The sequence below is a fragment of the Melospiza melodia genome, chromosome 1 (genome assembly GCF_035770615.1).
Source record: "Melospiza melodia melodia isolate bMelMel2 chromosome 1, bMelMel2.pri, whole genome shotgun sequence".
NCBI classification, from domain to species: Eukaryota; Metazoa; Chordata; class Aves; order Passeriformes; family Passerellidae; genus Melospiza; species Melospiza melodia.
Window position 1 is genome coordinate 94,255,171 of NC_086194.1, and position 11,189 is coordinate 94,266,359.

Genomic DNA, 11,189 nt, shown 5'->3' on the forward strand with positions numbered 1-11,189 from the left:
AATGCACAGGCCATTGTGTAAAAAATAATTCATGAGGTAAGAGCAAGCGATAGAGGGAGTCAAACTCTGCAATCAACTTATGATACCCATACACCTGTCTGCTCAAAAGGGGACTTCTCTGAGCTACAAATTGCTTTCCCCTCCATGTTCACTTGAATCTGAGATACATTCTTCCCCTCAGCAATTCCTGTTTACTGCTTTAAGCAGTGAAGTTTGACATGTATCTCAGGTTTGATGCATTGATTTTTTGAGTTAATGATCTACTTCCCAGCAGTGGCATGGCTAAACTCCCATGTTTCCAATGGAGAATTGAACTGTTCTAAGGACTTTTATAATAGAAGCAACAAAAGAAGAGATTTGAAAGGTTTCTCCTTTTCAATGAGCATTACAAAGAACACAAAAGAACTTGGCAATCCAATTTGGAAAAAGAAGACACAGATAAAATGTACCTTACTTGGACCACATCATGGTTTCCCCAAGAGACCTCAAATTAAGCAGGAGTTGCCTTCTGGCTTCTCCAAAGGCAAGGGAGGAAGATAATGACTTGATGACTCAAAGGCAGCCTTTCCACAGCAGTATTCAACAATGATTTAGGATGCTGCATTTGTAATGCCACAAAGATAGTTGCTGCTTATATTTAAGGTAAAAAAAATATGGGAAATAAGCTTCACACTTGAATTTCCAACTGTTCCATTATAAGGATACCATCATATTGAGACAAAATTTTCTTCTACCCATTAAATATTTTAGTTGATTATTTACCAAGAAATATCTAGACAACAATATTCTAAGGAAAAAACTGAGTTTTGCCATGTATTATCAGAGTTCTCACCGTGGCACCAATCATAGTCAAATATTACATTTGTGCTTGTACAAGTAGGGCTAAATGAAGGCTTGCAAGTCTGTCCTAGTGATGGGTGCTCCTTATTGAGCAAAAGTACACTGGATGATTTTCAATTAAAAAGTGCAATGAGATTTACCTCCCCTCCAAAAAAGCGAATTATGTTGTTATTCAGATAAGAACACACAAGTGATTTTTAAGATATAAAAAGCTGGCCATTCCTCTGCTGATTTTCCCCCCTATCTTTTGGAAGTAAAAATCTCTATTTGCTTTACAATTTTGGGGATAAAACAAAGATTGTCAGCATTGTAAATATATGTTTTAGATATCAGTTTGTTTGGGGATTTTTTTTTGTTTAATTTAATGTTAAATGATTGCTAATAACATTCAGATAAGTGTAATACACAACTTAAAACCGTACCATTTCCTCCAGGTTTGTTTTTAGCTATCCTGCTAACGTGACTCAGGAAATTTTTTATAGTATAGTGAGTATAACTTAGGATTCCTGAGGAAAAGGCAAGTTTATAGATGACTGTGCAATATATGTAGAAAGATTAGAATGATAGTGTCTGGAATTGGACATTTACCTTTTCATATCATCGCAAACACTCTTCTTGCAACAGGATGTCTCTCAGCCTAACTTCATCCTTCTTCTTCCTTTCTAGTCTCTCCTTTTGCATCTCTTTCAAGCCTGGACAAGCAGATGAAGTTGTGCCTGCTTGACTGGATATTGACTATTGCTTCTTACACTATAACTTCATCTTCTTTCAGGGATACTGAGTGTATAACCCTTTTTAAGTGCCACTGTTTGGAGGAAAACAAGACCAAAGTTTTCCTTTAAAAATCACTGAGTTTCTTCAGTCCCTTATTCTGGTGTCAGGCAAGCAAGCACTTTGAGAAAAGTGGATCTTATTTCACCAAGCAGCTATGAACTTGGTGAAATACAATAGCTTGCAGTCAGGGTCTTAATTTTCCTTTTTATGCTCAAAAAGACACTACCTGAGCTGATGGCTATGTGCTTATTGCAGGCATTTCAGATGTCACTAGTATTCAGAACATGATGTGTGAGACAGTAAATATTACTCTCTTTTTTCAGACTCATCTCACATGTATCGTCGAACAAGTTCACTCACAGCAATTTTAGATATGGTGAACAACACCAAGATAAACTTTATGTTACCTCTGCAAAAGTTAACAATTCCTCCACTATCACTAAGGATCTATTCACAAAAGACCACAGTTGAAATGTAATTCTTTGCTGTCACTTGCATTACACTTATCCAGCTACTTATCTTCTGCATGAGTTTTCCTTTCCCAACAGCAGACAGCTTGTAAGAAAGTATTTTAAATGAAAGTGATATACATTTAAATATAACAGTTTTCTGAGAAGTAATTTACCCTTCCTTCTTTACTAGCCATAGAATTCAATAGTTCTGAAATGCTGTACATAATGAATGCTAACCCCATAGGGCTAAGCAATAATTGCCATTTTTCTGTCTTAAAGATTGCAGCTATTATTTATTTATAGCATAATAAACCCAAGTTGTCATTCACACCATGACCATGACCACAAGCCACCTTTATTCACCAGTATAAAAGAAAACTGCTCAAGGGATAGATTTCTATATGCTAATTACATGACAGATATTAAAGGAACCATTTCTCATAATACCAAAATATTGAGGATGATGAGGCAAATGCCATGGAGGAAAACAGAAGAAACTCAGCTCACTTCAGTGGGCTCTGTCTCAGATATTACTGTGATTCATATGCACTCAGAAAAAGAAGTGCTACTCTTCATATAACTGTCCTGGTCAACTTTCAGATTCTTTCAGTGCCTTTTAAGCAGCTTCATTCCTGTCTCTGCCTTACTTGAAGAACTGGAAAAAATCGCACAGATCCACCCCTGCAGGAGGTGATAACTCCTGGTGCTGCAGCACACTTCCAGGATACACAGCAGTAGAGCAAGAGCTATTGTTCCTCTGGGAAATAATAAAATCAACCACTTAAAATCTGTTGTTCATAAGCCATCCCCTTGCCAGCTCCATAAAAAACACAAATATGAACATGCACTGCAAGAGGTACCTGAGTTTTGTCATGAATTATCAGAGTTCTCACCCTGGGAACAATCAGGTGATTGCTTTCTGTAAATATGTGTGTGCATCCATGGGTATTTTAACACATCTATGCACAATAAAAGTAGGGAGTTGCTATCTCAAGGAGAAGTAATCAGTGGAAGCCATGTGTCAGTGAAGCCATTTTGATGAAGAACTCAAAGAAAAAACAAAACAAAGCAAAAACAATCTCAGATTCTGTACAGAGACTGCACACACAATTCAAAAGCATTCTGAGGGGCTTTAGTACATTTTCTGAACTTCAGCGGTCTATATATTATGACTATTTCATTGTTCAAATAAAGATAATTGAAAGAAGCAGGCCAAAAGTAAATTTTTAATGCTAATAGACCTTTGATTCATATCCAATGAAAATGTTACATTTTTATATGAATATATGTATTTTACATGCATTATTGCTAAGAATATAAGAATTTAATGTTAAATATATTAACTTTGGATGTTAAAATTTTACTATGCTGATCTTAATGCTGCAAGTTATCTAAACACTGAGCTCATAATTAAGTAAAGAAATACCTAAATAATCTTTATAACTTACAACTTGTAGCCTTATTTTCATCAGCACTGAGCTGAATTTCCAGCTGGATCCAAAAATATCCAATATTTTATGAAACTACTCTATGTCTGAGGTTTAGGCACTTGGGTACATTTTGTTAAGCAAAATTGATATTAATTTACATTGATGAAATAATCTTGCTTAGAAAACATTTATTCATCCCACGGAGCATAAGACCTTTACTTAGTATTTACTTAGACACTCGTCAGGAAACTCACGCATCTCCTGAAGTAAGCAGGTGATTTATGTAGGCTAATTAACTTCCAAACTGAAGGACAAGTCCCTTTCTCCTTTAGGAAATTTTGATGGAAGAAAACTTCTCAATGGAAAATATCTGTCTGGAAAAGATTTGGCTGAATCTCCTGGAGCAAACACAAGGAGCAGTGAAATCCATTGCTGAACAAATGGTAAGTTTCTCTAAATTTGTTCTTCCAAGCTGAATTTAAATGCCCATATCAATGCATGGAGCATTCAGCACTCCCAATTACATCATCCACCCACTGATGTTGTAGCTTCTGACTGGCTTCAGATCTCCTGTCTCTGCACGTTCACTGAAGTCCAGCTCCCCAGAAGGTTAATTCTCCTTATAGTCATTTATGTAAGAGCCGTTCTAGAGATCCAAGAAAATGCCATTCTTTTAATCTTCAATGCCCTCAATACTCTACACTGTTCAATGTAGGGTCATGGCAATGAGTGGATATTGGCTTCCTCCTTACCATTCCTGCTATGAAGATGTGGGACCCATAATGGGGCAGGGAAAAACATCACTGCTATTTTCAGATGGTTTTAAAAGTCTTATACATTATTCTTTTTATTTCCATTTTAACCGTAGATGTATTTTCTTTAAAAAAACACACAGATAATTTGCAACACTAAGGTCACAGACCAAATTTGATTATTAAACTACAATTTCAAAGCATTTTGTCCTTCTATAGCCTACAGGACAATGTGACCTTCAAGAATATGAGAATAGGAGAAAAGTTTGCTCCTTAGCATATGCACTTTCAATCACAATAAGCAGCCTACACATGGTAATATTCCAAGTTCTGACAAATGATAAAAGGATTGATTATTCCTCTTTCTCTTTCTTCTTTTCTTACTGATTTGGTAATGGTAACTATTCAAATGTCTTTGCATGCTTCATTGTCATCATTTTTAGCTTTTCCCTGTCCTCTTCTTTTGGATAAGACTGTCCTAATTATCTAGTGATGATGATACATGTTCTGAGTCTGAAAAGAGAGAGATCTGAGAGCTAAATAAATCAAGCTGCCTCTAACTGTGACTAGTATTGACATGGGTTGTGAATCACATATTTTGCTTCAACAACCAGCTCTGGGTTTCACCTCAGGCTTTCTTTAGGGTGCTCCTCTTACAATTTGAACCCTGCAGTGGACAGCAGCACACACAATCATTTCAATATCAGAATATGGTTTAAAATTATCTTGCCCAGACTGTTTCCTTTTTATTAAAAAAAAAAAAACCCAAAAGTATTTTTTATTTCATTACTTGGCAAATATGTATTATTTTATTTGATTTTGCCTAGTAGCTGGGCCCAAGAAAGTCACTTGAAGCATCCTAGGGGCATATTAAGGACAGATGCTTTTATTTACATCAGGCAGGGGGTGAAGGGGTAAGTAAAATCAAAATTAAAAAAAAAAATTAAAATTTCCCAAATCTGTAAGATAAGTTCATTGATGTATATTTAGTGACCAATGGGTCTGAAATTCAAAAACACATGTGAGAGTACTCACTTTGTTCAGACTTGGCAAATGCCCTGGATAACAACATTTGTTAAAATAGGAATATGAGTGTATGTACTGTGGGTGAATTGAACACAAAAACATTTGAGCAGGTATTTACCTTTACCTGACAGATCACAATGTAACCTCTGAATCACAAAGAAGTTTCTGAAACGAAGATGAAATCGTGTTAGAAAGATAGATAGATAGATAGATGATAGATAGATAGATAGATAGATAGATAGATAGATAGATAGATAGATAGATAGATAGATAGATAGATAGATGATAGATAGATAGATAGATGTGTTTATGTGTGTGTGTGTGTGAACAGAATTGAAATTGTAATGAAGGGAAGGGAATTGGGCTCAAAGCAAAGCAGCAATCAGCCTCTGGTTGGACAGTGGTGGCAGTCGTCCCATCACAATCTTGGTGCAGCCTCCTCGAGGTCACCAGGAGCAGCCTGCACTAGCCAGGGCAGCAACAAGCCTGAGAGGAGACCTTACCACTTTCTACACAGCTCCCCAACAGGGGGAAGAGAAGGGACAGGCAACAGCCCCCTCTCTTGTGAGCAGAGACCATACTCAAGGGAATGACTTGAAATTGTGTCAGGGGAGGTTTAGGTTGGATATTAGAAAGAGGTTCTTCACCCAGAGGGTGGTTGGGCACTGGAACAGGCTCCCCAGGGAACTGGTCACAGCACCAACACTGACAGAGTTCAAGAAGTATTTGGGCAATGCTCTCAGGCATATTTTTTTAATCTTGAGACATCCTGTTCAGAGCCAGGAGTGATGAGCCCTTGTGAGTCTTTTCCAGCTCAGTATTTTTTATACATACATATGTATGTGGAGAGCATAGGCTGCAGCAAGCAGGGAACCAACGTGTAGGGGCATGTGTGTTGGCATTCCTGAGATGATTCCTTGCCAGCATGTTCATCACCAGACAATAGGAAGCAGCAGAAGTACATGCAGAGCTGGGACATCCAAATGTCTCACAAGAGGGCTGTGCAGACAGGGAATCTCCTTTACCCTCACATAAAGGGAGTGGGCTGGTGACACACAGGACCTGGAGACAGGCAGGGAACATGAGTTAAATTGAGGGAGTGGGCTGGTGACACACAGGACCTGGAGACAGGCAGGGAACATGAGTTAAATTGTGTGCGTGGTCATGTAGAATATTTCGATATTCATTATAATTAATCTTAATGTTCCAAAAAAATGCTCACAAGTCTTTATATTAGCATTTAGTTATTATCTAGTACCATGGGTCAACTGATGTGGTACTGATACAGTTCCTGTAAGTAATTCACTTATTGGTGGTTAATTACATATTGTTAATAAATCAGTAAACTGCTTCAGTCCTAATTTGGCTTTCATTACATCAGCAGAGCTGCTTTCCCACAAAATACACATGAACTTCCTTATTTTTTAGATTATTGATAACTAGTGAAATGCTTCTCTAAGGTTGTGAGGGCAAGTATTTCAATTAGGTACAGTTCAAATTAAGCTGGCTTGCATAATTTCTCCCTTTTGACCAAGTGAAGAAAGGTCAAAACAGAAAACAAAACTTATGGGAGTCCTACAAAACACAGACCTCTAAGGAAAGATTGAATAAAACAGACTGTGTAAATGAAGGAGGAGAAGACTAATAGAGAGGATGATAATATTTTCAAATATATCAAAGCAGCTATGAAGAAGCAAACGATTGAATTGCTGGTGTTGTGGGCAAATAAGAATTTAAGTAGACAACAGGAAGTACCAGATCAGATATTAGAGTAAAATCTCTTTGGGTTTCTTCTTCCCTTCTAAAAAACAAAACATTGGAATGGATTCCTGCAGAGTTTGTAGTTTCTCTGTCTTTGAATGCCTGGAGGAATAGGCCTCATAACAGGAGGATAATTACACAACCTTCTAATGTTCCATCCTTCTCCATGATTTTATGCTACTACATAACAACAGGTTGCATCATAAGACACAGACTCTAAATTTAGACCCACAAGCAGGTAGAATGAGATTATGTTCTGAGCTCAAGCTAAGATATGTGCAGTGGGGAAGGGCAGAAGACTACAAGGTGGGGTTCCATTATGGATGACCTGAAAAGCTCTCAGCTTTCTCTTCCTGTGACACAGAGGTCATCTCTTACCACAGGTAAAATGCAAGGCTTCCTGAACTGTAGTCACTGACTAAAACATTACAGTTTCTGCCTTCCTTCCTGTCTCATAGCATAGGCAGATTCAGCAATATCTCAGCAGCCCAGGTGCTCTGGCTGACATTCGTTACACAAGCCCACCTTTCTGAGCAATTTAATCAAAATAACTGCACTGTGATTGACAATGGCTGAGGAAGTAGCAAATGTTTTATTCTGCTGACTCTTCTCTGAGGCAGGAACATTTTGAGTGGATGTCTTGGTGCACAAAAATTTTACTGTTCAGCTCCTGAAGTGAACAAAAAAAAATTAGCCCCACTTATTTATTCATCAAGAGTCCCAACACTAGACTTCTCAATGTTGTGAGCAGCTACATAGTCTTTATCTTCTGTTGACTCAGTCCAAGGCTTAGTTTTGAGACCAGTGGGCACTCCATATAAACCAGTTGGTAACTTTTTTTATGTCCTGTGAAGTAGGGCTAATATCACTTTCTCTTCTGTGATCAGACTGCATACCATGCTCTGACTGACACAGACATTATAATGTTACCATGCTCTCAAACAGAAGTAGAAGCAGATAAGAAACTGTACTTAATTTGGTATTTTTAAAGATTGAGTGGAAGACATCCCCTCTGAGCATAAGAGGGGATAGGTAATTTATATATTTCTTTGCTACAGGGGTCTACAATTAATGTTTGTTTCCTGAGAGCAAGAAAGTTGTGGGATTCCCAGTTTTTCTATTCTCACTCTAAAAAAGGGAGTTCATCTGTTAACAAAAGAAAAAAAACTTATTTGCCTTCTCCTTGCCTCACCTTTTTCTCCCCTCCACCTTGGAAATTCTTTATTCCCCCTACCAGCCTCAAATTATTATTTTAACTTTAGTACCTGGTTTTCATTTCTGTCTGTCCTGGAGTCCAAGCTTTCTCTTTCTATGTATGTTTACTACTGTGTTTTTCTGTCTCTCCCTTACCAGGTATTTGATCACCATCTTTACTTTCCTGCAGCTTTCTTTCCTCAATCTGCTTTGCTCTTCTGTCTAGCAGAAAGTTCCTCTGAGACTGAAAGTGATGGAGATTCATTGATTTCAATGTAGTTGTTCAAAACTAGAGTGGGAAAGGCAAGGCACAGATCTGTTTCAATGGAGATCTTTTTGAGTACAAGGTGAAAACACACACAGGGTAGGCACAAACTTAGAGAAAATTCATAGATAAAAGTTAATCATGCCTAAACTGTAATTTTTTATTTTTTTATTTTTTTTAGTCAGGATAGATTTTCTTAGGATAAAAACATGGTCATGCCTAATTTAACAACACATCTCTAGCTCAGAACATTTGATTCTTAAAACATTTCAAATAAAAGGACAGGATTTGATCTTTAAATTAACAATACTAAAAAATGAGAGATCATTCCCTATAATGCTTCTGCCTTTTCATGCCTCTTTTCTATAGGATTGAAATATTGCAATGGATTTATACCCGAATTCACTCAAATCTCTATCTAGGTAGGAAAATTGCAGGCAAATGTTCACAAGTAGTTGAACTGAAAGTTTTAAAGATAAATATCTAATAATTGTAATAATACTTGTCCAGCCTATGTGAAACACCATTTACTATGGGGGTTTTGCATCCCTGATAGGGGATTATTTACCTCAGCAGAGAGATCAAGACCAGGTAATTGCAGTGCATGACTCCAGAACTGAGATGGGTAAAGGCAACTTCAGATTTCTATGGCATTATAAAGGACCTGACTAATTTCAACAGGTCCATGCACAGTGTACTCATCCACTTATACTATGTCTGTCAGTGACATTATCCTTCTGAGGGCAGAAGTACTTGTGGCCGTCAGTCATTAGTGATTAATTTCTCCTATCTCACTAGATGTAGTTTGTATTTTATAGCTGTTCTCTGTCACCTACAATAAATTATTTCCTCTCTCTACTACTGACTTAGGATTGTTGGATGCGTTCAGATCTAATTTCATTAATGCATATCTTGTGCTGGCATGTAGGAAGAAAGAGGTCTAATAGTATTAGCTAAAAAAATTTATATCAGGTTCTCTTTGCTAATGCTGTCTGGCATCTGTGAAGGCAAATCCAGCTGACATCCACAATGTTAATCTTATTAATTTTTTTTCAAAACATATCTGAGAAGGAAATGCACATTGCAGAGTCATTGCCTTCTTTTTGTACGCAAAAAAAAGAAAACCAAATAATTTTGATCCCTGTCTGATTAGATAAAAAATTCTTATTTTCAACTCTGCTTTTTATTGCATGGGAAATTTTTAACATTTACACTCATGTACTGAGAATCAATTTATGGATAAGAGTAAAAATAGTAAGCAAGGCCCACAAACTTTGATTCACTAAAGATTTCTTTGATGGGAGTAGGAAGGAAAGAGAAGGTGAAAAGCTATCTGACACCCTTATCACCAATACGCAAACTATAGATCCCAAGAGCCTCCACCGAAATGTTGACTTAATTACCAAATCAACTATGCTCCACAAACAACCAAATTTACAGCATTGTCAGGTCTCTAAATCCAGATTCCTATTACTTCTGCTAACTGTGCTTGAAGACAGCCTAAAGTCATCTGTAAAATGTATGGAATTTTATTGTCTTAGGCTAATATGAGTCGCTTGGTGAGATAGGTAGAACCTTTAAAGTGTATCTTTGTGTATCTCACAAGTATATCACAGGCATGGCTCTCAGCACTTCCCTGTGTAGCCTGATACTCAATCACGGACAAGCAATTTCTAAAGCAGGGTCAATGGATCGATATACTGGCTTTCATCTGGTATTTGCCTTCTGAGAACCTCCTCTATTTCCTTGGGGGTATGTACACAGAGTAAAACTACTTCTGTGGTGCAGCACTTACAAAAGCTATTTCTTTTTGTAGAGGACTGCAGAAAGAAAAGTAGAAAGGCATCTAATTATATTTTAAACAGTCGGTGACGTATTTTTCTGTACTCTACTTAAATTGTGTGCACTTTCATTCTTCAAATATGAAAAAAAATATCACCTTGAATGTGTACAGCTATTCAGGTATCTTCTATAATGGATTTTCAGTTTTATTATTAGTGAAGGTCATACAAGAGTTTTGCTTTACCCAGTTGACTTCTCAAATATTGAAGGTTAGAATTTTCCCATCTAAGAAGTTCAAGAACAGTACACCAGGACCAAAGAATACTCTAGTCTCATTAATTAATCAAGTCATGTCACAGCAAATCTTGTTAATCCATCCTCAGAGGAAACTCAAGTGATGTTTCAATTCTCTATGCAAGAATAGATATATTAGTGCATAGTGATAGTGTTATACAATTACAGAAGGATGGGCAGCATTTGAAGATACCAGAATCTAAACTATTTTTCCCCCCAACACCAAGCAGAAGACTTTTTTAGATGTGATTTTTTTCAAATTAACATATTTAATTAGACATAGCAGGATTATATTTTCATGCTAAATATAGTATGGTGTAAATAAATTTTGGAAATCACATTACTTTATAAACCCAGCCTATTTTGATGTCTTTTATCTATTTGAAGTCACAACAGAAAAATGCAGGTGCTCACAGCGTTCAAGGAGAGCAACAATTACTGGGTATGCAAAAACAGCTGTTACATTACATTTTCTTGGCTAGTACCAGCATTTACTCTCTAGCCCTTAAAAAAATCAAATTGCTTACTCCAATTATCAGGCTTATACAGTAGTAGTTTTCTGGGTTTTTTTACAGGATAACCAAACATGTAAAGTCTGAGATTTACAAACAGCGTTCTT